Source organism: Choloepus didactylus, chromosome 5 (genome assembly GCF_015220235.1).
Source record: "Choloepus didactylus isolate mChoDid1 chromosome 5, mChoDid1.pri, whole genome shotgun sequence".
NCBI classification, from domain to species: domain Eukaryota; kingdom Metazoa; phylum Chordata; class Mammalia; order Pilosa; family Megalonychidae; genus Choloepus; species Choloepus didactylus.
Genome location: NC_051311.1, coordinates 73,097,306 through 73,124,955, shown reverse-complemented (window position 1 = coordinate 73,124,955; position 27,650 = coordinate 73,097,306). Strand labels below are relative to the sequence as shown.

Sequence of the window (27,650 nt, the reverse complement as noted above, 5' to 3'; positions counted from 1 at the left end):
CATTTTTTAATTATTTGGTTTCCTCACATATCTTTAATTCACATAATACACATAAAAATCCAAATCCTGGACTGTTTTGATTGACTTATGATATGACAAATAGAGCATGTTTCTATTTATTTCTTCCTTTATTATCACCCAAATATTTTTGGATTACATTTTTTGTAAATAGATGTTATTTTTTTAGAACAGTTTTAGATGTAAAGGAAAAATGAGAAGATAAGACAGAGTTCCCATATATTCCCTCTATTAAAAACATCTTATATATGATAAACATGCTACAATTAATGAACCCATAGTTATACATTAAGTCCATAATTTTTTTGGCTTCCTTAGATATCACATAACATCCTTTTTCTGCACAAGAATTTCATCCAGGTCACCATTTTACATTTAGTCATCTTGTCTTCTTTGGTTCCTCTTGGCTGTGCAAGTATTTCAGACTTTCTTTGTTTTTGATGACCTTGATATGTTTGTGAAGTACTGGTCAGGGATTTTTGGAGGATATATTTATTGGTGTTTGTCTGACTAACAACAATTACCAAGACTGAATTAGTGTTATAGATTTCCAAGAGAAAGACCCACAGAGTTAAAATGCCATTTTCGTCATGTCATATCAAGGATACTGTTCCGGTTTACTAATGCTGCCAGAATGCAAAATACCAGAAATGGATTGTGTAGTTGGCTACACAGTTAAAGTCTTCAGACCATAACGTGTCCAAGGTAAGGCATCTACAATAGAATACCTTCACTGGAGAAAGGCCATTGGCATCTGGAAAACCTCTGTTAGCTGGGAGGGCACATGGTTGGTGTCTGCTTGCTCCCAGGTTGTGTTCCAAAATGGTGTTCTCTAAAATGTCTCTGTGTCAGCTTCTTGGGGCAAACGCTTGGCTAGTACCTCCAAAGCATTAGCAAAACTCTGCTTTCAATGGCTGTCTTCAAAATGTCTCTGTAAGTTGCAACAATAAGCTCCTTCTGTCTGAGCTCTTATACAGGGCTCTAGTAAACTAATCACGGCCCATGCTGAATGGGCCTCCATGGAAATTATTTTATCAGAGTTACCACCTACAGCTGGGTGGGTCACATCTCCATGGAAACAACCTAATCCAAAGGTTCCGACCAATTGACACTAATACATCTGCCCCAAGACTGCATCAAAGAACATGGCATTTTGGTGGACATAATACATCCAAACCGGAACAGGTACATATTATAAATATTATTTGTCACAGTTAGGATTCACCTTGACACCTGGCTGAGGTGGCATTTGTCAGATTTCCTAAAGTTACTGTTTACCCCTTTTCAATACTGTACTCTTTGACAAGAAGTCATGTGGTGAATTAGAGGATTTTGGAGCTGATCAAGGAAAAGGCAGACCATGAGACGGTAGTAGTACCCAACAAGTTTTATTTGGGCAGTGCTTGGACAAAAGGTAAATTGGGAAGAGAAGTGCCTATAGCAGGAGAAATTCCAGAAGCAGCAGTGCTAGGCCTCCACCCAAAAATGGCAGGGGAGTATTGAATGGGATGAAGGAATTGGAGAAGGGGGTTGTGGTGGTTTGAAGCTGTACATATCCAGAAAGACATGTTCTTAAAGTGAATCCATTCCTGAGTGTGAACCTGTTGTCAGTAGGACCTTATGTTGAGGCTACTTCAGTCCTATATATGTAGTCCTATATAAGAGAATGAAAATCAGACAGAGGGAAAGCATGGAAGCAAGAAGCTGAAATCAACAAAACCTGGACCAGAAGGGAGAGACAAGCATACGCTGCCATGTCCCTTGCCATGTAACAGCAGCAGACACTGCTGTGTGCCTTGCCATGTGACAGAGGAGCTAAGGACCACTGGCAGTCAGTCCAAGAGTGCCAGTCTTTGGGAAGAAAGCATTGCCTTGATGATGCCTTGATTTGGATACTTTTTTTGGCCTCAAAACCATGAGGGAATATGTTCCCATTGTTTAAGCCCAAACATTTTACAGTATTATTTAAGGAATATAAAACAGGGGTTTCTGTGCCTAGATGATGTTGCTCAACAGCAAGATGGAGAGTCTCTGGGTCAGACAGCTTCAAAGAGCAGCAGTGGCTTGGTGTGTTTTATAGCCCAGGATTTGTCCTATCTAATATGGCTAGCAGATGTTGGATGCAGTTTTGCAGGATATACAAAGGAGGCAGTCTCTATATTTATACTGACTTTTGGTACTTTGGGGCTTTGGGCTAATGGTGCAAGCACTGTGAAGAAGTAAACAATATAGAACCATTTTGGTCCATTTAAATAACAAGTTACTAAACACAGCCAAAACTTAAGGAGTGGGGATTTATATCCCCCATGTTTGAGGATGGAGAACCTATATAAATTATTTAAAATTCTTCTGCAATGGAAGTTGTCTCTTCTCTCCGTTTATTTATTAAATCATTTTTATATGTTGATAACTCAGGGATGTTTGTTATACTTTAGGATACAATCCAATACTACTTACTGATTTTGTTGCTTAAATTGTTTCAGCTCTGGCCATTAAGAATTCTTTCAATTGGCTCCTGTGTCCCTTTGACATACACCAATCAATGTAGAGTTTGAGTATATTTGTTTGTTTATTTGTTTTTAGCACCTCCTTAATTTCTGGCACTACAAGATGGTTAGGGATCATTTTTTTAAATTTTTATTTCTTGCCTGTGGTGGCTTAGAGTTACGTACTGCAGAAAAACATGTTCTTAAACTTAATGCATTCTCAGGGGTGAGGGACCATCATAAACAAGATCTCTTCAAATTGTTACTTCAGTTAATGTATGGCCCAAATACATCAGATTGGGCTTTAATTCAGATTACTGGAGTCTTTTATATGACATGTGAAAGTTAGACAGAGAGAACAAAGTGAGAGGGAGCAGTGAGAGGCTAAATATCAGTGGAACATGGAAGAGAAGGGGAAAGCCAGAAGAGGCCTCATATGCATTATCATACGACAGAAAAGCCAAGGATCAAGAATCTCCAGCAGCTAGCCCCAGAATGCCATAGTCTTCTGGGAGAAAACATTGCCTTGATGACACCTTGATTTTGTATTTCTCCTAGCTTCAAAACCATGAGCCAATAAATTCCCATTGTTTAAGCCAACCCATTGCATGGTATTTGCTTCAGCATTCAGGAAAAGTAAAATATTACCCTTGTCCTGGAATGAGCCATTTCTCTAAGACTTGGTTCCTTTTATTGCAGAATGGTTGTAAAAACCAAAATACAGGTGCTCAGTATGCCTGTTGGTACTGGAGGATCATTGTTTCTTGGCCCTCTCAACTTACACAGCAAAGAAACATATGTGTATATATTAAACTGTATGTATACATATATCTAGAAATATTTATACATGAAACTATCTACTCATATTAAGCTAAACATGAGTTTATATTTATATGTCTGTGCCGGTTTGAATGTATTATGTCCCCCAGAAAAAGCCATATTCTTTGATGCAATCTTGTGGGGCAGACAGAATAGTGGGGATTAAGTCGGAACGTTTGAATTAGGTTGTTTGCATGGAGATGTGCTCCACTCAGCTGTGGGTGGTGACTCTGGTGGGATACTCCCATGGAGGTGTGGCCCCACCCATTCAGGGTGGGCCTTGATCAGTGGAGCCATATAAATATGCTGACTCAGAGATGGAACTCAGTGCAGCTGTGAGTGACATTTTGAAGAGGAGCAAGCTTGCTAGAGAGGAACGTCCTGGGAGAAAGCCATTTTGAAACCAGAACTTTGGAGCAGACGCCAGCCACGTGCCTTCCCAGCTAACAGAGGTTTTCCGGACGCCATCGGCCATCCTCCAGTGAAGGTACCCGATTACTGATGTGTTACCTTGGACACTTTATGGCCTTAAGACTGTAACTGTGTAGCCAAATAAACCCCCGTTTTATAAAAGCCTATCCATCTCTGGTGTTTTGCATTCTGCAGCATTAGCAAACTAGAACAATGTCCATTATCACATGATTCATTTTAGCTTACCCCTTTTGCTTATCTGTAAATTCTCACTCCAATATACATGTGGTACCGTATTAAAATTGTCAACCATGCCCCTATGGAAAACACTTTTCTCAATTCGCATTCAGTGCTTGTATGAACTTTCTTCTGCCTTTAGTCTTATAGTCTCCACTCATTTCCCAACTTGCTTAGGTCAGCATATTTCCTACCTACAGTCTTTAGTGAAGTTTGTTCATACATTTATAATACAGTAAAAATTTTTGTCACAGCCTGCATTCCTACTTGGCATATCCTGATTTCTTAAATGTTTATTTGGTTTCTTTTAATTTGCATACATTGAAGTTTATTCTATGTGATGCAAAGTTTTATGCCTGTACTTTCTGGAAAATATTGTTAAAGAATTGGTAATATTTCTCCCTTCAATTTTGGCAGAATTCACCATTGAAATCATCTGGCCTGATACTTTATTTTTTGGAAGGTTATTGTTTCAATTTTTAAGTAGATATTTGCTATAGAGTCAGATCCTCAGTTTCTCCTTGTACGTGTTTTAGTAGTTTAGCCTTTCAAGGAATTGTTTTATTTCATACAAGTTATCAAACTTGTAGACATGGATCTATCCATTGTATTCTATTATTATCCTTTTAATATATACAAGGAATCAGTAGTGATGGTCCTCTTTCATTTCTGTTATTAGTAATTTGTTTCTCTCTTATTTTCTAGCTTGGGCTACTTAGACATTTATCAATTTTTATTGATTTTTTGAGGTGGCAATTTTTAGTTTGTTCATTTTCTCTATTATTTTCCTGTTTTCAACTTATTGCTGCTCTAATTCTTATTATGCTGCTGCTTCTGCTTCTTTGAGGATTAAATTGTTCATCCTTTTACTAGCTTCCTAAAGTGTAAGCCTAAATTTTTTATTTTAGCTCTATCTTCATTTTTACAATATGCATTTAATGCTATAAACTTCCTTTTTGTATTCTGCAGTTTGAATATGATATACCTACATATAGATTTTTTGATATTTATCTTGGATGGTGTTGTCTGAGCTTCCTGGATCTGAGGTTTGCTGCCTGTCATTAATTTTGGTAAGTTCTCATCTATTGTTACTTCAAGCTAGTCGCATGTTACTAAATGTCCCCCATTACAAAGCTCTTATACAGCAAAGAGACGCACGTGTGTATAAAGTCTCTGGTAAATCTTTTTTCACTAGAGTGGAGGACTTTATTATGGAGAATGCACTGAGGGTATTTCAAAATGATTAATCTTCCCCTACCCTTGTCAAAAATAAAAGTTTACTTTTCTTGGATCTACCTGGAGGTAAAGCCCCCAAAGTCTCCCATAAGACTGTGCTCTCTAAGAATTCTCATTCTTGTTAGTCCACATTCAGCTTTCAAAATTCATCAAATCACCATTTAAATGCCCCACCAGTGTTTGACTCATGCAGCTTCTGCTCCAATAAGCTAATCTTGACTGTGTTTCTCTATACTCACCTGTGTCTCCAGATATAGAAATTTCAGTTTGTCCTGTGACCTCAAATCTCTGATAAGTCCAAGCTACATCACTGATTTTCAGTTTGTTCAACATTTTCTTTCTTGTAAGACCAACGTGAAGAATTCTGAGCTTATATTGGAACTAAAGCCAAAATGCTTAGATTATATTTTGATTAAATATTTTTCTTAGTGATGATATTTGCATGTAATTTTGTTTGTGGGAGGTGTGTGTGTGAGTGTGTGAGTGTGTGTGTGTGTGTGGCTTCATTGTTAAGTGATTTTTGTTGACCTACAGCTAAAAAACAAATTTACATAGACTCCTACTTTTATCCACATTTCCTCTTCTAGCTGTTTTTATTTAATATATTTCAACATTTTCAAATTTTGTATTTCAGTTTTTATTTTTAATTTTCATATTTCATTTTAGTCTTACTTCTGCAGTTGAAAGTGCCCTCTGTAAGAGAGGGAACAATGTCACTCATGCTCTCAGGCATTTTTCTTATGAGTCAGTTCCTTTAGCTTTTATTTCCTTCCAGTAAACAAAAATCAGCAACCGCACGGTTGCTCACCCTGGTCTTCTGAAAGACTGGTTTCTGCTAGTGTTTCGTGTCTGTATAATTTCTCAGTAAACATCATTTTCTTTGCTTATTATTGGAATCAGTTGAAATCAAAGGGAATATTCCACCACCATTTCATGCACTGCTATATATCGGTTGTTTCAAAGAAGATACGAAAGGGTTGTCAGAGAAGGCATGCTCCTCACTTTGGAGAAGTTGATTCTACAGAATGGTCTGAGGCATACAGAGGTAGGTAGGTCAAAATGCTGTAGTCAGAGGGATATTTTGAAGAGCTTTGTAATGGGGGACATTTCATAACATGGGACTAGCTTGACATGATTCTAACAGGAAGGCAAGAAAATATTCCAAGTGTCCTAGAGTAAAAGTGCTTGAAAAATATTCCATATTTAATAAATAGTGTAATTACATGCTACATATATAAAAAATCAGTTAGACTAAGTAATTAGAAAATTAGTTTATTCAAAAATTAAATAAAAATTTTATAAGATGCTAAATATAAAAACAATATTTTGATTCACCTATTAATTGTTTTCTATGAGAAGTTTGTTATAAGGAGTGTGAATCAAAAAGAAATGGAGACACTGATAAGGAAATGGAACTTAAATGATCTCAGTAGGCTTTCTATTAAGGAAATGTGTTCAACAACCTTTTGCAATACACAATTACAGTCTCTTAACAACCAGAAAATTGATAAGAAACTATAAATGTGAATGAATTCCAAGTAGTTAATTGAAAAAAAAAAAGTGAGAGGTCTTTTTAACATTTATATAATCTCCTGGTACTGAAATGTGTTCTGTTTTAAATGGGTGCTATTTACTCAATAATCTATAAAAAGTCACCTGATTCCTCATTAGTTTTTTTCTCGTATCAAAGCTTATTAGAATCTTTGCAGTGAAATATTAAACCCTTAGGTTATAAAACTTACAAATGAGCCATTACCATCTATTAGGCTAGTACAGGTGCTAATTATAGGCCATCTCTGGCTGATATCACTTATAATATTTCAAAAATAAAAATATCAGACATGTATTGCAAGATACCATCAAAACTGAATTATTCACCTTTTCATTTGAAAACATTAAATATTTGAAAAAATTAATTTCTAAACATTTCAAAGCATTATTTCAAAACATCCTCCAGTGCTATGACATTTTTATAAAGATACATATTTGTAGATTATTCTAATTTTATTCTAGACTATTCACAGGAACACGCCTGGAGGAATTATCCTAATTTATTCTTAGGGCCAAGAGAATAGCAAAGAAGGTGAAGAGGGAAAAAAAGAATAATATTGTCAGGTGAAAAGATCACAGAATTGAGAGCCCAGAGATCTGTATTGTAATCCAGACTCTGTTGATAGCTTTATTTATACTGGCAGGCCATTTTACCCATTGTGTCTTCAGACTTGTTATCTGTTAAACAAGAGTTTAGAATATGAATGCTAAAGTCAATCTTGGGGATGAAAATTCTCAATTATAAGAATATCTCATTAACAAATGAGCCCACCCCTTAATTGACAATATATGATAAAAGGGTCCTTTTTCCAAATAGCTTTGCACCCACAGGAATGCCGATTGATATCAAGAACATGTCTTTTGTCAGGATACATAATTCAAGCTACCACTTAAATTTAGGATTTTTATCTTCTTGGAGAATTGAACTCTTTAGCATTGTTTGATGCCTTATTTTACCTCTGATAATCTTCTTCATTCAGAAGTCTTCTTTGTCTGAAATTAATATAATTATTCCAGGTTTCTTTTGGTTAGTTGTAGCATAGTGTATCTTTCTTTATTCTTTTGCTATCATTATATCTGTTCCAGTTTGCTAGAGCTGCCACTATGCAAAAGAGCAGAAGTGGATTGGCTTTTATAAAGGGGATTCATTAGGTTACAAATAACCTAAGTTCTAAGGCCATAAAAGTGTCCAAACTAAGGTATCAACAAGAGGACACCTTTACTGAAGAACGGCCGATGGTGTCCAGAATACCTCTGTTAGCGGGGAAGGCACATGGCTGGTGTCTTCTGGTCCTTTGCTCCCAGGTTGTATTCCAAAATGGCTTTCTCCAAAATGTCTCTGGCATTCAATTTCTCTTAGCTTCTCTCAACACACTGCTTGGTCCTCCTGGGGCATTTCTCTCTAAGCATCTGGGAGTCCTCTTTTAGCTTCTCCTGGGCAAATTCTGGGCTTCATCTATTGGCTTAGCATCTCCAAACATCCTTCTGTATGCATTTCCAAGCATCTCTAAGCATCAGCGTCTGTGTCGGCTCTTGAACTAATCAAGATCACCCTCAATGGTCGGGGTCCACACCTCCATGGAAATAATTTAATCAAAGGTGTCATCCACAGTTGGGTGAGTCATATCTCCATGGAGACACTGAATCAAAAGATTCCACCCAATAAGACTGGATTAAAAGATCATGGTGTTTCTGGGGTCTATAATAGTTTCAAACCAGCACAATATCTGAGTCTTTATAAGTAAAATGGTTTTCTTTTAGACACTAAATAGTTGGATCATGTTTCCTTATCTCCTCTGACTATCCCTGTCTTTTAACTCGTATATTTACACTATTCACATTTCAAGTGATTATTGACATCGTTGCATGATTGTGACTGTTTACTCATTGAATTTGTTCTTTGTGTCTTTCTCCACTCTTTATCTTCTTTTCTGGTTTTAATTGAGCACTTAATATGAATCCATTCTATCTCCTTTCTAAGCACACCAATTATTCTGTTTTAAAAAAAGCTTACACTAAAGAGTTCCCAGTAGACATTTTTATTGGGACAGATATGCTATAGGAGAGTTATTCCCAATTCTTCCCTTTCATCCTTTTGATATTGTTTTTATTGATTTCACTTATCTATATTATTTAATCCCTAAAACATTGTTACTATTATTACTTTAATAAGGAGTTATCTTTTATCTCAATTAAGAATAAGAAAATGTAAAGATTTTATCTTACCTTCATTTAATCCTCTGACACTCTTTCTGTATGTAGAGCCAGTATTCTGACTAACATTTTTTTTCTGCCTTTAGAACTTCTTTTAAGATTTTTTGCAAGGTAGATCTGCTGACAATAAATTTCCTCACTTTTTGTTTGTCTGAGGAGCTCTTTATTTCAGTACTTCACTTTTGAAGACTAATTCCACTGGATATGGAATTCTATGGGTTTTTTTTTTTTTTTTTTTTAATTATTTAAACATGTAGATATATTTATCCTTACACATTTTTTAAAAATATTTCCCTTGCTCTACTCTTTCTTTTTGTTTTCTTATTTCCTTTTTCCTCTACAGCTAAGGCAATTTCTTTCTTCTGGATTATTTAAGGATTTTACCTTTACCTTTGATTTTCTGCAGTTTGAATATAATATGCTTATGTGCAGATATTTTTTATTAGTATTTGTTCTGCTTGGCATTTTTTTTAATATTCATGGATCTATGGCTTTGGTGTCTGACATTGATTTTGGAAAGTTCTTGGTAATTATTACTTCAAATATTTCTTCTGTTCCATTCTTTATTCTCCTTATGGTCTTCCAATTAAACACATTTTATACCTTGGGGTATAATTTTGGGTATTCTCTTATAGTTTTTTCATTCTTTTTTCTTTTTTTATTTCCCTCTGGTGTGCTAACAGAGTGTGGGGAGGGGAAGCCCACTCTAATCTTCCAATTAATTCTCACTCTTTTAGTGAGACTTTGTTATGGAGCTGTGACCTTCACAATTATTTCTCCAACGGTATAAAATTTTTTCCTACTGCCTCCTAACTTTCTTATGTGGCTACAGAGTTCCTGACTCCTGTTGGCTGTTTTCTCCCCACTTAGGTGAATTAAGAAGGCTGAAGGGGTGAGGGGGTTATAGTAGGTCTCAAAATTGTTGTCTGGCAAAATAATTTCCCCTTGAGAGTATTCCTTTATTATGGAGAAGGATCAGGGCATATTTCATAATGATTACTTTTCTCTTCTCCTTGCCAGAGCCATGAGAGCATCTTTCTCGGGCCCTCACTATGAGAAACTGGTGGAGTTCCTACAGGCAAAGTCCACAAGAGGCACTGGAGAACCCTGAGTTTGTGGACTCCAGGACTTTCTCCCTCTCATTCTAGCACACACTGAGCAATTCACCAAAATTGTCATTTACGTGTTCTTGTGGGTTTATGGCCTCTGCATCTTTTGTTCCAGGTAAGCAGATCATAGTGGCTTTATCTCTCCGGATGCACCAGTTTCTACAGATTTCAGAGTGGCAGTTTGCGCTGCAAATTCAGTGCTCTGATGGGTCCTGGAAAGTCCCTGGTTTTCAGTTTCTCTATGTTTTTTCTTATTGTAAAGATAGGAATGATGACTTCAAAGCTGATTACATATAAGAAGTGAGTCCTAAATCTAATAATTACCTTTAAACAAAAACTCTTAAACAGTGATACATAAATTCCTGGTCTATTTTTTCTTGACAGAATCACTGTGTAACTACCATTGATGAAATTTCTTAGAAAAAAACAGATTCCTAGAGATTCCATTTCCAGAATGTTGTGAACTAGATATCTTTATTATTAAAAACTACCCTTGATGATTCTATTGTACAACCAGGTTGTAGAAACTAACATTCTAGAAAATGAAGATTATTTTTTGGTTAGAGTTTTCCATCCATTGTTCTCTATTCCTTTGCTTTTGTCTCTAAAATATAACCTAGCTTAACTTAAAGAAATATTATTACCTAACATTTTAAAGCAGTACTATGGTTTTTTATGTTCCTTCAAGAATTTGGTCCCATCAAATACTATTTTCAAACTGTTGGTTACATTAATCTTTCTCACATTTAAAACAGCACATTGGACTACACTTAATTGAAATCTAGGCACCTAATAAAATTCTAAGAAAGGCCTTCAGAAGATGATACATGGAATCAAGCTCCTTAAAAGAGAAGCAGTCCTTTAATAAAATTGACTGGAGGGGAATATCCAAAGATACATTTAAAATTTCATAGAAGAAAATTATTAAAACTAATTAGGAAGATATATTTGGGTATATAAAAATGAATTTGGGAACCATGATTCATATTCTATTAATATAAAAATTAATGCAGAGCCCAGAACACATTTTACCTACTGTTATATAATGTAAATCTAAACATGTAAATAGAACCCTAGAGTATTTAATGAACAAATTCATTATCTCAGAACTAGGCAATGCTGGTGTCTCATAATTTTGATACAATCTTTTTAAAATGTTTTAAGCCATGTGTGCATATTTATAAGTTGAAATATATTTTTTTCATCTGATTAAAGGTATGGAAGATGATGGCTGTTAGGGAAAGACAGAGAGGGTATGAGAGACAGAGAATTGAGAGAGATCTAGAAAGCTATGTAAGTGAAGACCCTGGATTTTCACTTTCTTCCAGGAAAAGCTTAATGGAAGAAAAAAATGTGAAGGGTGCAGTTCCTGCTCTGAGCTCTGAAGTTTTTAGTTCTGCAAAGATTCATCTATCCCAATACTGTGACATAAAGGAAAAAATTTAAATCAAATTTCCTTACCACTCAAAGTGTTAATATACCAAATTTCAGAAACTGGGCAATAGATGATATCACTGAGCTACAATGAATGAAGTAGACCAGGAATTTATGAATCAATGTTTTAAGAGTTCTATGCTTAAAAGTAATTATTAGATTTAGGACCCACTTCTTATACAAAATGAGCTTTGAAGTCATCATTCCTATCTTTACAATAAGAAAAAAGATAGAGAAACTGAAAACCAAGAACACATTTAACTGCTTCCTTTCTGACATTCCTCAGTTTATGGAGTTAGGCTATAACACAGTCAAGTATGAAAAATGTCAAGATGTCACAGTAATTTCTTCCCCTTCCCTCATCCAAATTTCAGCTTAAATTTTTATTTTAAGTTTCCCAAACATATGGCACATTTGAATTCACCCTTCATCAATATTTGATCCATTCTCCACCCCCTGCTCCCAACTTCAATGGGTTCTGCCAATTGGGGAAGTTATGGAAGAAGAAATAAAATTGTGGTTAATTATGTACAAAATGATGCATTGGCTCTTGTATGAGTTACTTTCTCTCACTTACAACATTAACAATGAAAGTAAAACAAGATGTGCATCAAGTAGCCTGCTAACAATTGTAAACTAACTGCACTGACATGATGCCTCACTGGTCCCGTAGGGTGAGTACAAACTCATTTAAATTCAGCTTAGCTAGCAAGTTGTCTTCCTGGTGTATGAAAAGATTTCCGGTCCCCTGGATAAGAATAAGGAGATACAAACTTTAATCATTGTACAAGACACTTCAAAAGGTTTTTTATCTCACCTAATTTAATATTCATAACTAAAGCCAGGCTATGATTTTATTCTGACATTTCATCTGCTTAGCATAAGGAAGAGTCATCATGACCTCAGAATCCCAGCCAGCCACAGTCATTCAGCAATCTAATTTTATACTCAGTGGGCTGGTATTCTTTTCATCATTCTGTGAATGTTCTGGTTCATCTAGGAAACATTAGACTTGTGTTTTACCTTCTAAAACAGATAATGGATTAGTAGCATCATGCAAATTAAGATTAACTTCATTTAATGGTCTTAAAAATGCAGATTTTAAAGCCTTAATGAGAATAATCTTCTTTACATATTTTGCCAGCTGCTTGGTAACAAATGTTCTCTAGTGCAAATTATACTGAGATATTTGCTTCTTGAAGTTTTCCTGATTAAGTGAATCAGAAGTATTTAACGTGTAATTTATAGCACTCTCAGTTCTAGATAGATCTGATACACATTGAATTTAGAGTTGTTCTAAAATTTTCATTTTTATGTCTTCTTTAAAAACTCTTGTGTATTTAATATTTTACACTGTTACTTTGCTTTAATGTTGTGCAATTCTATTCAGTATATGCAAAACTGGTGACACATGAATAATCCATTTTTAAAATGAATTCCCTTCTACAAGTAGATGAATAATACATTTTCAAATGTAGTGATTAATCCTGCTAAAACCTCGACTAAAATTGAGGCCCAGTCCAGATCAACTTAAATATTGGCAAACTTTCAAGGTGATCTCAGTAGGATAAGAAAATAATAAAGGCTGTGGTGATCAATTTGGGTATATGAATGTAACATTTCTAAGGAAAAGCAGGAACAGATAATGATGAAAATGCCTAAAACACTAAAATTTATATAGATCTGAAATCCTACAGTCATTTTAAAAATATTTTAACCTTGCACCACAGATCTCCAAAAGTGGAATGCTATGGATGAAGCAGCAACCCAAGAGAAGAAGGAATATCCATCCAACCAATTATCTGCTCCTTTGTCCCTCATACTAGCCCCCAAAATACCTTCCAATAACACAGAGATTCTGGGTAACAGGATTTAAAAACTATTTTTCAATACTTTTTCACATTCATTTAGGCTGATCTGCAGCAATTAATTTTTTTTAATATTATGCCTCTCAGCAGTGCTTTTAGAAGTGTCTCTTAAAGATGATGAGGTCAAAGAGAGTTATGACATTTATTAACACTGCTTAAAAGGTCAAAACCATTGAGCATGCGAAGCATGAAATAAAATAGCATTCTATGGTGAGATGTAATAATACCTTTGAGTAAAGAGTGGAGTTGGACTGAAGCATGCTATCATTGATGCTACAGGAATAAAAAGGCATAGAACTTCACAGACATGCACTGAACAAGATGAATTCTCCAAATGTGATTTCCAGGGAACTGGTTTTCCGCAAGGACATTGCAGGTTGTCTGCCAGCCAAAGTCTCTCTTTTAAATTAATGTTCATATTATTTATGAATAACCTGCCTAATTCTAAAAATAATTTGGACTTTAAATACATAGAAGAGGAGGAATTGACTAAATGAAGACATTAGGGCTAAAGTTCAAAATTAGGAAAACTATGGTAAATCCAGGGAAATGTTATTACTTTAAATAATCCATGGGAGTTTATGCCATTGTCAGAGTTGACATAAAAATTAGTATGCATTTGCAAATGTCTAACATACAGAAGGAAAAATAATGATACTAATCATGTTGTCTGTTTTAGCTAGCTCAAGTTGCTGAAATGCAATATACCTGAAATGGGTTGGCATTTACAATGGGGATTTAAAACATACAAGTTTACCATTCTCAGGCCATGAAAATGTCCAAATCAAGGCAACAACAGGTGATGCTTTCTCCCCTAAGACAGGCTACCAGTGATCTTCAGCTGATCTGTCACATGGCCAGACACACGGTGATGTCTGCTGGTCCTTCTCTCCCAGGTTTCGTTGCTTTCAGCTTCTGGCTTCAGTGGCTTCCTCTCTGTTTCTGTGGTTTCTCTCTGTTTTCTGTGTGTCCTCTCTCAGCTTCTCTGGCTTTTCTCTCTGAGCTTCTCTGTGTAGTTCTCTGAATTTCATCTCTTATAAGACTCCACTAAAAGGATTAAGACCCACCTGGGGTATGCATCAACTGAAATAACCTAATCAAAAGGTCCCACGTACAGGAATAGATTAGCTTTAAATACATGATCTTTTCTGGGGTAAATATAGCTTCCAGCAATCCACAGTGTCCATGACATCATACTTACCTTCTCAGTGCTTACAGTCCAATCTGTGGCACAAATGCATATATATTCAATTTCAATCTGTTGTCTAAATATTATCAGAAAGTTTCTGAAATGTGTGAACTGGAGTAGCACAAGACTGGAGGCAATGACACACATTGAAATGCAGTTGTAGTAATCCAGGCAGTAGGGTAATTGCAGTGGGAACAGACAGCTATTAAAGAGGTAGGAAATGGAAAATACAGTGATTGATTGTGTGTGGAGCATGAAGAAGGATAAGAAACCAAGTGGCATCAAATATTTGGTTGATTGCACCATTCTCCAGATTAAAGAGACAAGAGGAGGAATATGTTTCCAGGCAGGAAAGATTAGTTACATTTTAGAAAAATACAGTCTGAGGTTGCTCAGGAGAGATATAATTATTTTTTAAATTTAGATCAAAGTGAAATTTCCCCATGGATCTTCTTCAAGAGAAGAAAATATAATACAATGAGCAATGTCCTCACCGACATGCTTTTAATAAATAGTACATCAAATTCCTTAGGTTCTTTCTTATATAATATATTCCTCTATATGCCCCCAAAGTAATGTTTAAATGTAGCTCAGTGAAAGAAAGTTTAAAGGTTTCCAAACCATAAACTATCCAGGTAGACATATTGGAAAATTTTGTTATGGATCATTTTCTTCTCAAAATCTATAGGTCATTATGATGGAAATTTCTGCCATGTGGGGGCTATTGGGAAAATTATTTTTGCATCTTCTTTCACATTTTGCTTCTTCTTGGGAGGAGGAATGACCAGAAGAATGAAAAAAATCTCTCAGCTATTATTGCTCTTTCCTCTATTACCTAATATTTATAACATAGTAACGTTAAGGTAAAAAAGGTGGCTGTTTCTATGTAGCTTTTCCTTTGTATCTTTAGGCTAGTCAACCATAGTAACATCTTTCCTTACTAATTCCAAGTTTTATAAACTTACTAATCTGCATCAGGGATCAGAACCTGCCTTTTAAAACCAGGTTAGAGTTACATGCTACTTTTTTCAGTCTCAGGGCAACATGATTATAAAACAGTGAGTTCTCTTGGACTGCTTAAGTATAAATATCCACCTGGATACCAAAATCTCATTATGCTTTAGTTTAAATTTTACTGGAGAAATTGTAAAAATACATGTTTTCCAGCTCTAACCAAAGAAGTCCAGATAAAATAAAGCTTAAGTGGAACCCTTTAATGTATGTCGTTAACAAGAACCACAGAATATTCTGATTCAGATATTCCAAGGCACTTCCTTAAGAAATGCTGGTGTCAGATTAGGAACAATATACTATATATTATTTTGTCAAATATATACCTTGGAATCTTAAATTTTAATTCCCCATTAGCTGTCCAAAAATAACTCTCATCCCAGCCATTGTTAACTGAAACCATACTGGGTACCTGACCCTGAGCTGATGGTGACCCATGTTGTAGATTGAAATAAAAAGCTCAGGGGAGATTCCCAGGTGATGTTATCAGCATGGTGATGTAAGACATCCCCTGGAAAAAAATCCCCCCTCAGAAACAGCTAATAAAAGGACAAATCTCACTTGCCTGTGATAGAGACTGGAGAACAAATCCACAAATGCTGAATTGAAGAAAAACAAACAAACAAACAAAAAAACAGCAAAAGATGGTAGGAGATCTAGGACCCAGACCTGAAAGTCCAGGCCTCTGCCCATCACTTGGTCCTGCACAATTTAAGAGTCACCCAGAGTTAGTACAGCCTGGGTACTTCCTGCTGCAGAGGTAGACAATAGAGCCACTCACAGGAGTGAGTTACAACCCCACCGACATCCAGTCACAAGGACCCAAGTCCACAGAGCTCCAGGGTGGAACACAAGTGCTGACTGTATAGCATGCAAAGTGGCCCTCGGTAAATAACAAAGACCCTGGCAGACCAGCCTCTGACTGTTGGATTATTCATGAAGATTGTTTTGAATCTATAAATTGCTTTGGATAGTACTGACATCTTAACAATATTTAGTCTTCCAATCCATGAACATGGGATGTCCTTCCATTTATTTACCTCTTCTTTGATTTCCCTTAGCAATATTTTGTAGTTTTCTGTGTGCCATCCTTTACATCCTTGGTTAGATTTATTCCTAGATATTTGATTCATTTAACTGTTATTGTGAATGGAATTCTTTTCTTGATTTCTTCTTCTGATTGTTCATTCCTTGTGTAGAGAAACACTAATGATTTGAGGGTGTGGATCTTGTACCCTGCCACTTTGCTGAATTTGTTTATTAGCCCTAGGAGCTTTATTGTAAATTTTGCTGACTTTTCTTTGTATAGGATCATGTCATCTGCAAACAGGGAAACTTTTACTACTTCCTTTCCAACTTGGGTGTCTTTTATTTCTATTTTGCTTAATTGCTCTGGCAATAACTCCCGGTACAATGTTGAATAACAGTGGGGACAGTCAGCATCCTTTTCTTGTTTAGAGGTTGTTTTTTATTTATTTCTCTAATCTTGTCTAATCTTCCTTTGAATAATAAATCATCATTAAATATTTGTTTTTCTCATCTCTATTCACATTTTAGTCATATCTTTTTTCTTCTTTTAGTGGTTAGCTTGTAATATAGAGATTAAAATACACAATATTATGGTCTATCTTAAATAAGTACTTTACCACTTCTCAAACAATATTAGACCCCTATAACAGTCCATTTACTACTGCCCCCAACTTTGTGCCAATATTATCATAGCTTTTAATTCTTTATTTGCATTAAAACTCACATATCATAATATATATTTTGCTTTTAAAAATAATCATAATGTTTTCATTTTCCCAAATATTCTCATTTCTGCTCTCTCCATTCCTTCCTGCATCACCAAGCTTCCATCTGGAATCATTTTCCTTTAGCACAAAATGCACTTATAAATAATTAGCTAGGATAGAGTCTCAAGTGGCTGGTAATTTCTAGGAGGAATAGGAATATCTAACCCAGAGTTACTTGTACGTCCTGCCTCTCCTCAGCCCTTACACCTCCCTTCTCTCTGAAGTGATGGGCCAAGGTATGAGTCTTAGTAAACTGTATCATCCTCCAAACCAACTGTTCAGACACAGACGAATATCTAACTGAAAATCAAATACAAAGAAGAAGGCACAATTGAGAAAACAAACATTTGAGGAAAGTCAATGACATAAATCTTATAGTAAACTCAACAAACCAAAGTAATTACAACTGCATAAAATATTATAAAATTCCCACATGAGGAAAGAGTTAAAGTAACTCATCTACCTTATAATCCCAAAGTTTCAGTTTGGAACTTCTTTTCTGACTCTGGGTCAGCATCTCCCTGCCTTGCATCACATTGTTTCATCATATTTTATTTGCCTCTGTCTCCCCAAGGATGGGTAGAAACTAAAGCATACATGCATTTATTTTGCCTCTCCAGGGACTTAGCTAAAGTTTGCTTTTTAATAAATACCTACTCAGAACTTTAACTATTGGGCATATAAATGAACTGTTGGGTTCTGAAACGAATAATATTTTAAATTAAGCATAAGCACTATTTTCATCAAGATGAAAGAGGTAATTCTTCAATGAAAAAATAGACTAAATTTATTGAATTTTTTAAAATGGTAGCTATGTTGGATTTATTTTAAAACAGAGCTAAAGACCATATTATTTTTCTATAAGATCTGGCCATGTAATTTTCCCAGAAAGCAGTAAAAAGGAATGGATAGAGAGAAATGTGAAAAGAAAGATAAGATAAATAGAAAATGGAGAATGAAGGAGAAAAAAGAGAATGGAGGAGAGGCCTTCTTCAAAGAGATAAAAAAGAAGAATACTCCAAAACTGAGGAAAGCGATAAACCATATAAAAAAAAAAATCAACAATGAATGATTGTTGTAGTGAAATTGAGAGCATCAACAGACAAAACATTGTAAAAACTTTCAGACAATACATATTAGATATATAATAAACCAGAATTGGCTTCATATCAGACTTCTTATCAACAACAATAAAATCCAGGAAACAATGAGCAACATTTTCAAAAGAGAAGTAACAGATTCTGTACATAAGCAAGCATTAGACTGACATAAAGACATTTCAATCATGAAAATTCTCAGAATTTATTACCCATAAATTCTTACTAGAAGAATTTCTAGAGTATGCATAGGCTTCTGGTAGAAGAACATTTAATCCAAGAGAAAGAATTAGGTTTCAGAAATAAAGGTGAGCAAAGAAATTAGTAAGGCTAAATGTTGAGTGTAAATAAGACAGAGAAAAAAATTAATACACTTGGAAATAATTGCCAAATAAAATTAACAGGTGAAGTGAAGACTAATGGAAAGAGACATAGCTAAGAGAATCAAAAGCATGATTAGGCTTCTGTTATTCCAGATATAGAACACAGTTGCTTAATAATTCTACATCTATTTAGAAATGTACATTTAAATATATTTGCTACATATTAAGTGCTATTGTGACTTCTGACTCCAAAAGTAATATAAAGAAAAGGAATCTCCTGCTACAGTGTGATTAGCCCAGAATTACTACACAAATACTTTTTTTGAATTCAGTTTTATTAGATATATTCATATATCATACAATCATCCATGGTGTACAACCAACTGTTCACAGTGCCATCATATAGTTGTGCATTCATCACCCCAACCTATTTTTTGAACATTTGTCTTACACCAGAAAAAATTAAAATAAGAATAAAAAATAGAAGTAAAAAAGAACACCCAAATCATCTCCCCCCTCCCACCCTATTTTCATTTAGTTTTTGTCCCCATCTTTCTACTCATCCATCCACACACTGGATGAAGGGAGGGTGATCCACAAGGTTTTCACAATCACACTGTCACCCCTTGTAAGCTACATTGTCATACAGTTGTCTTCAAGAGTCAAGGCTACTGGGATGCAGTTTGATAGTTTCAGGTATTTACTTCTAGCTATTTCAGTACATTAAAACCTAAAAAGGGTTATCTATATAGTGCATTAGAATGTCCACCAGAGTGACCTCTCGACTCCATTTGGAATCTCTCAGCCACTGAAGTTTCATTCTGTTTCATTTTGCATCTCCCTTTTGGTCAGAAACAAATACTTCAGAAAATATTGCTGTACTCATGGGAGGGAAAGAGGTACTACCAAAACAATAAGACACGCAAAAACATAACATAAAACAATCTGTTCATTAAATACAAACCACTGTTTCACCTTGGGGCAAATATCAATAAGAGAGCTAAGTTCTGGAAATAAAGCCTCAAATCCATACCTAGGTGTGAGCACATTATGCTGAAACTTTCAAAAAAAAATAAAAGGATTTTGATAAGGAAATTATTTTCACTATTATTCTCTGTGCAAATAAGGATCTTGCTGAAATTTGGAAGTCCACTTCCAGAAATTCGAAGTGTTCCATGCCTAATTCTGACAAGGTCTGTATCATATACACATTCCTCCATAATAGACCCCAAATTTTCATAGTATTTATGTATGTAAACATGCTGTAATAGCATTAAAATCCAAAACACTTGGTACAGAACCATAAGCCTATCTTTCAAAGCAAGAAACTAATTGATGTTAGTCTAAATTGGGGATACTTTCCTCCAGGGAGGATTTGTGTTTGCTTTTTCCAGGAGTCAAGACATAGTGATTGAGGATAAAATATCTTCCATTAAAAATTCTGAAAAGAAGATATGACAGGGGAAACATGTTACAAGAGCTCCTGCTCTTACAATAGAAATTTTTCTCCAGAGGACTAGAGGTTCTAAAGTGTAAGCTTCTCTGGCTTCTTGGTTAATCTGCCTCTGCTGTCGAGTGTTCATTCTGCCTCCCCACATGTACTTTCCCATCCATATATCCTTGAAGTAGCCTTAACAGATGCAGCATTGCAATGGCTTCAGAAGGTTACTAGAGATATAAATTAATAGTTTGTCAGAATATGTAAGGAAATACCAAAGCTTAAAGGATGGTCATTTAAATTTATTGTCCATGGCTTGTAATTATTTTGCTTCAGAAAAGAATATCAAGTTCAAGCCAAGAAAAGAAGGAGAAGCTTAGACTGATATACCACTGAATATTCCTGTCTCAGAGAGAGTAACCTATTGAAAAGAAGATCTGATAGTCTACCTAGCTATTTTTAACAGACTACAATGAGAAAATTTGAGAAACAGTGTAATTCCTGGAATTTATGCACTTTGTATGACTTAAAGCTTATATGTATACTGTCAGATAAGAACCTAATATAGTGGAATAAGACCCAGACTAGTACAAAAGGAGATAAATTCTAGTGACTTGTTCAAATGATTACTCAACTAGTTCCTTCTCAAATTTTTTTCTTTTTAGTAAAGAAAAATGGAAAAAGACAGTGAAAAAAAAAATTAGGAAATACAAATTGGTAAAAAGTAAAAATATATATATAATTCAAACCCCCTTAGAAAATCACTTTGGTATTAAAAATTACACTTACACACACACACACACACACACACGGTGTTTGTTTAGTAGATCCATCATGATGGAAAAAGACATTTCAGAACAAAGGAAACATGTTATAAACTGGAACAAATCAATAGCTTAACTAATAAAATAAAATAGAAACAGCAAGGAAGAAGTTATTGCTGAAATTTAGACTGTCACTTTAAATTCTCAGGAAAAGCACAAAGAGGTTAAAGTGATGAAAATCAGATAATAGGTACAAAGAGACTGATGATCCAACAGAAGGATCCTAAAATGAAGAATGCATCAACTGAAACTTGAAAAATGTATTCAGAGAAATGACACAGCAAAATGGCCCTGCATTGAAAAATTGCATCAATAGATTAAAAATGCTTATTATTTAAAAATGAATTAAAGGATAAAAATCAGCTTTGAGTTGTATTCTGGATGTTAAAAAGGTTAAAAATTTTTTAATGTATACTTCAATCATCTTGGTAGAAAAAGAAAGCCGCCTGCAAAGGAAAAATTAGGCTGGTCTCAGACATCTTCATGAAACCAGAAGACAGTACAGCAAAATTTTAAAATTACTGCAGAAAATATTTTTACAAAGAAAGTTGTATTCAGTCTGGCTTCCGTTCAAGTACAAAAGCAAAAGGAAGATATTCTCAAATACGAAGACCTCAGAGAAGACTGTATTCATGAGCCTTTTTGAAAAAAATAAAACCTACTAATTGAAATTTAGCTAACCAAAAGAAGACATTTAGAAGTACAGGTGGTGTATATTGAATTTATATACATATGTAACTAGAATTTTGAAACAATGGTGTGGTTGCAGGCTAGAAAAAAAAACATGTTACAAAAGCTGACCAGGTAAAAATATATTTTAAAAAATCAGAAATTGTAGGGAGGATAAATTGGAGAGGGGTTGTGGTGCTAATAACTCCATCTTTCATAGTAGGGAATAAATTTATCCTTTATAAAGTAGAAATATAGTTTACAAAGATGAAAAAATGCCTTCAACATCTCTGATCTCCATTAAAGACAAACTCTGCAAATGGTGTCTTTGTGCACAATTTGCATGTCTCTCCTGATCTTGATAGAATCAGGCTTTCCTTCCTACTACTCCAAGAAAACTACTCCTATCAACATCACCTATGAGCCCCATGTTGTTATCTCAATGGTCATTTCTCAGCCCTCATCGTATTTGTCCTAGGTGCAGACTGACACTTTGAATACTCCCTTCTCCTGGCAAGACTTTCTTTCTTATATTCCTGGATATCATAGAATGTCTCCTGATTTTATTTTTACCTCACAGCCCACATTGTTCCATCTTTCAATTAATTTTTCTCATACTAGGAGCTACAAAGCATCTGTATGCTGTCAACTTTTAAAATTTTATATCCACCCCAAAGTTTTCTCTGAATTCTAGACTGAAACATCTAATCACTTCTTTGACATCTAAATTTGAATGCCTATTAGATATTCAAACTCAGCATGTCTAACATGTAACTCCTGATACCACACCCTCCATTTCCCAGCCTATTCCTCATTCAGTCTTCCCCATATCGGTAATGGTAACATTATCCTTTCAGCTGGCTCCTCTCTTTTTTTCATACCTTACCAGCAATTACTCACAAATCCTGGTGTTTCTAACTTCAAAAATATGTCCATCTCTACCTCAGCTTGGTATAAGCCAGCAGTATCTGTCAAGTGGTTCATTCCAATAGATTCTTTACTGGCTTCCTTGCCTTTATCATTATTCCAACAATCTACTCTTAGCAGAGCATCCGGAAGGATTCTATTAGAAATTAAATCAGATCATGTTACTCTCGTGCTCAAAATTCACTAATATATTCCTGTCTGTTTCATTTAAAATAACACTAATAAGAAATAATAATTATAATGTAATAATATAATGGCATTATAAATAATAATAATGGTACTCACTGTTTTTTAAAGTCTGAATCTCTTCCACCCCACAATCCCTCTCCTTTGATCACATGGAATGAAAAGCTTGTCGAAGACAAAACTTTGAAGAACCAGCAGGCCACTGTCATAGAACAATATATAATGATGATTATTCCAAGAAAGTCCCAGTGGTCTGGTTGTTTCTAACCATGCTAAATATTTTAAAGAAAATGGATTATAAACTTGAAGTCCAAAATTCCCATATAAAGTCAACCAGAGAAATTAAACTTTTTTCTGATTATAGAAAAAAAATCAATCATAGCTGTAACATTTTATCTACAGTTAACCACCTCAGAAAATCAGCTGAATTCATAGCCTTGATCAGTCTCATATGTGAAAAGAAAATGGTCTGTGAATTTAAGGAGAGGTAAGTTTTTTTCATGCCTCATCTCCAAACACCCTCAAGGCTTTGAGAGTAAGATCTCAGTGTAAGCCAGAGGAACAATATAAATTCAGGCTCAAAAATGTAAACACCCAAATTTCAAGATTTTGCTAATTTATATTGAAAACAACCTGAAAAAATATGTGAGAATGTATTCTAAAGTCATGGATCAGAAAACTAAATTTATCAATGTGGGTGCACTAGAGATTTTGAGTTCAAAAATCTGGATGAGTTATGCTTATTGGCTTATATCTAGACTCAGTCAGTGGCCTGAACTAAAATTAAGTGGAATTTCCAGAGTTTCTTGGATATGCTTTCTAAATATGCCCCAACCATTATACTCTATTTTGCATGCTTTTCGTATGATGTGATTTTGACATACTCCTCCAATGAGAAGTGTGGGTTTATGATATTTCCCTTCAAAATCCAGACAAGGCAGTGATTATGTCAGAAACAACAGTATGCATGTAATATTCATAGGATATTTTCCCCTAGAACCAAACCACTATATAGTGAGTATGCTCAGCAGTCTCATGGGGAGGAAAGATAGAGTTGTTTGAGCCACAGTCTTACCTGAGTTCCAGCTGATAGCCAGTACCAAGCACAAGATATGAAAATGAACAAAATGTTAAATGATTTAAAATGACCCCAGTTGACACAAAGTAGAGCAGAGCCCTGCCCATATTGGAGAGTCATGAGCAAAATAAGTATTGTCATAGTTTTAAGCCACTAAGTTTTAAGGTGGTTTTTCACTTAGTAATCGATAACCAGAATACTTGGTATAATATGCCATTACTTTGCCTTTTTGAGTTCAGATCTTTTCCTTACCTTTTACCTTCTTTGCTCAGTATTGCAGCAGGGATAAGCCCCACAGGTTGCATCTTCTTCAAGTTAGCTGGCAACTTGGTTCAGTCAATGAAAGGAACTGGAGGCAGTTCAGAACATGAGAGAAAGGAAAAAGCCGGGATATTTAGCTCTTTCATTATCTGCTCCAGCCTCTGAGTGACTCTTGTCAGTTGCACCAGCTCTCACCAGTCAGGTCTGTTGTGGCTTCAACTTCCTCTGATGGACTCTGTTCTCCTGAGGCTCAAGTAAAACAGCCTCCTCTCTTTGTCTGTCGAACCCTATGGAAGGTAGCAGCAATAGCAAGAAGCTGTGTTTTCCTCATTACTTATGATTAGGATTCTGATTTTCCATCATGTATTTAATAGATTCCATGCATTCAGTTAATCTGTATTAAACATTGTACTTAGTGTACTTTCAGTTTCTTTGATTGACTCTGCCTGATACAAAAATAACAAAAGGAATTCAAATAGGGACCTAAGACATTTGGAGTTTATGTATCAGATAGGAACTTCTTATCCACTCTCCAACCATATTCTACCAGAGGTCCCATAAAACACCCTTTTCTATAAAGTATTGAGAAACATCCTGAGGCAGAGAGCATCAGCAGGTTTGCAAGTCATTTAATGTCTGGTCTCTGCTATCCAGGAATGCCGGTAGGAGTTGTTGCTACCACTAGATCAGTTTTGCCTCATCTTAACTAATAACATCTTCAAAAACCTTATTTCCAAATAAGGTCACTTTCACAAGACCAGGGGCTGGAACTTGTACTGTCTTTCCAGAGACAAAATTCAACCCATAAAAGTTAAAGAATCGCCTACAACTTAATAAAGAAAATAAAGCTTCAGGTCCTCTTAAAAGTAAAGTATTCTGTGTTGACTGTCAATAAAGAGTAAATTGAATTTGGATAATTGTAGTAGATTCCATAGGTAGCCTGCACTCTTACTCTTAATCTGTTTGATATGACTTTATACCTCTCCCATCAAGAGCGTCTGTTACTCTGATTCCTTTGGCCAATAGAATGCAGCATAATTGGTAACGTGCCAGTTCCAAGGTTAGGCCTCAGGCAATTTTTTTTTCCATATACCACCCTTTTATTAACACCTTGCATTGGTGTGTAACATGTTACAATTGATGAAAGCACAACCTTGTAATCACACCACCAACTATAGTTCATGATTTAACTTAGGGTTCACTCTGCAGTACAGTTCTGTGGATTTTCATATTTAATTTTTATTCCAAGACCATATATACAACCTAACATTTTCCCCATTTAATCACTTTTATACATGTATTTCAGCACTGTTAATTACATTCACAATGTTGTGCTACCAACACCACCATCCATTACCAAAATATTTCTATCATTCCAACTAGGAACCCTGTACATTTTAAACCTTTGCTGATCATTCTCTGTCCCTACCCTATCCATGGTAACCTATATTCTAGATTCTGACTCTTGAGTTTGCCCATTCTAACTGATTCCTATCACTAAGTTCATGCAACATTTGTCCTTTTGTGTTTGGCTCATTTTACTCAACATAATATCTTCAAGTTTCATCCATGTTGTCACATATATCTAGACTTCGTTCCTTTTTGTAGCTGAATAATATTCCATCATACAGATACACCATATTATATTTATCCATCCATCAGTCAATGGATACTTGGGTTGCCCCCAGACCCTGGCAACCATGAACAATGCTGCTGTGAACATCAGTAAGCCAATATCTGTTTGATTCCCTGCCCTCAACTTGTAGAACATATACCTAGCAGTGCAATTGCCAGGCCATATGGTAACTAGACCCAGCTCTCTGAGGAACTGTCAAACTCTCCTCCACAGCAGCTGCACCACTCTACATTGCCACCAGCAACAAATGAATGTTCCTACTTTTCTGCATCCTCTCCAACACTTAATCATTTTCTGTTCTTTCTATAGCAGCCATTCCACCAATGGGTGTGAAACAGCATCTCATTGTGGTTTTGATTTGCAATTCCCTGCAGGTTAGTGATGCTGTGCAACCTCTCATGTGCCTTCTGGCCATTAGCATATCTTTGGAGAGTTGTCCCTTCAAGTTGCCCCTCGATTAGTTAATTGTGTTGTTGTCTTTTTGTTGTTAAGCTAAAGGATTGCTTTATATATTTAAGGCATCAAACCCTTATTGGATGTGTGGCCTCCAAATACCTTCTCCTATTGTAGAAGTTCTCATTTTACTTTCATAATAAAGTTCTTTGAGACAAAAAGTTTTCAATTTTGATGAGGTCCCATTTATCTATTTTTTTTTTCTTTTGCTGTTTGTGCTCTGAGTACAAAATCTAAGATACCACTGCCCAACACAAGGTCCTGAAGACACCTGCCACGTTTCCTTCAGGAGTCTGACAGTTCTGGCTCTTAGGTATTCTGTCCATTGTATAAGGAGTGAGGTAGGGGGCTTCATTCTTCTTTTATGCAAATGGAGATCTAGTTTTCCAAGCAGCATTTGTTAGAGACCATTCCTTCCCAATCAACTGGTCTTTACCCCCTTGTCGTAAATCCATTGGCTATAAATGTGAGGGTGACCCTCTGAGTTCTCAATTCAATTCCGCCTGTCTCTGTGCCTGTCCTTGGGCCAGCACCATGCTGCTTTGCTATAAATTTGGTGATCTGCCTTTCCGTTACTGCAAAGAAGGTTGCTGGAATTTTGATTGGAATTGCATTCCATCTATAAATATCCCGGGTTAGGATTGACATCTTAACTACATCTAGTTCTGATCCATGAACACAGAATGCCCCCACCTCCACCCCACCCCCATTCATCCATGTTCTCCTTGATTGCTTCTAGCAATACTTTGTAGTTTTCTGTCCTTTACATCCTTGGCTAAGTCCATTCCTAGATACTTGATTCTCCCAGTTGCCATTGTGAATGAAATTTTTCTGGATTACCTCCTCCTATAGTTCATTACCAGTGTAGAGAAACACTACTGATTTTTTCATATAAAATGCATGCAATTTAAAAAAAACAAAGACAAACAAAAGAAAAACTCCTCCTCTTTTGTTTAATTCTAACTAGTCACCAGGCAAACAAGCCCAGGCCACCCTGTTGAGGAATGAGAGACCATACCGAGAAGAGACCAGCTGACCTAGCTGTGACTAGCCTATAACAGCCAGCCCGACACAAATTCTCAACTCACAGAGGATTAAGCTAAATAAATGGCTGCTTTTGAAATGACTAAGTTTTGGGGTGATTTCTTATGCAGCAGAAGTTACCTAATACCAGAGCAGAGAATTGAAGTTATGAATACCAACTTTGCTTCATGACCAGTTGCAAAAATGAGGAGCAGGAGCATGGTATCTTCCTGTAACAGCACTTACAGTCAATCTCTACATATTTTATGTGAAAAAATTTAAGGGCATGGGTTCTGGGGTCAAATTATGTGGAAGAAAACATCTTGCTTACAAAACCTTGTTCATCAGTTATCAGT

The 27,650-nt window shown here is 35.6% G+C and overlaps 1 long non-coding RNA gene across 1 annotated transcript in view; it reads right to left on the bottom strand.

Moving 5' to 3' along the window:
- LOC119534190 overlaps positions 1–27,650 on the bottom strand; it is a 144,537-nt gene that overhangs the window by 10,124 nt on the left and 106,763 nt on the right. The window contains exons 3-4 of the long non-coding RNA XR_005216977.1: positions 24,174–24,469; positions 22,943–23,045 (exon numbers count right to left, since the gene is read on the bottom strand). This is a non-coding gene — a long non-coding RNA (uncharacterized LOC119534190). The remainder of the gene's footprint in view (positions 1–22,942; positions 23,046–24,173; positions 24,470–27,650) is intronic.